Here is a 584-nt window from a genome sequence, read left to right on the forward strand (position 1 = left end):
GTAGAAAGAATTCCTCAGAGGTTTGGGTGCCTGGAATAATGTGGGAGTTCCAGAAATAAATATTCATTCTCCAAGAGTGGGGGATATTTCCTTGTAATTTTAGCCACATTGAATGTCTTTTGCTTCTCCCATCTTTTTGTCCCTGGGCTTGGTCCCTAGACTCTTTACATAATGATGAGAAGAATTCTGAACCCAGAGATGGTGGAGTGAGTTGAAGGTGGCAATATAGACCACTAGGTTAAGAGTAGGTATTTCAGGGTCTCACAAACTGACTAGAAACAATATTCATTTTACAGTCAAATCTAGCTCTGGGTACATGTGATTTCAGAATAATTGTCCAAAGCCCATTGAGACTTCCATACTACTTCAAGGAAGGTCTTCTTCTCCTAAATCCTCTAGTACACATCTTCTCTGGGGCAGAAGAAAAGTCTCACCTGGCCAGATGGACTGATGCTGGGAGTGGTAGCATGGACTACTTCTAGTGTGGAAACTGGGCATTGCAGAAAACATCTCTTCTGGGCATGCCTCCCATCGGGAGACGGTGGGATTGTGTGAGTTTTAGTAAAAAAAAAAAAAAAAAAAAA

Source organism: Fukomys damarensis, unplaced genomic scaffold (genome assembly GCF_012274545.1).
Source record: "Fukomys damarensis isolate Sample0158 unplaced genomic scaffold, DMR_v1.0_HiC HiC_scaffold_9, whole genome shotgun sequence".
NCBI classification, from domain to species: Eukaryota; Metazoa; Chordata; class Mammalia; order Rodentia; family Bathyergidae; genus Fukomys; species Fukomys damarensis.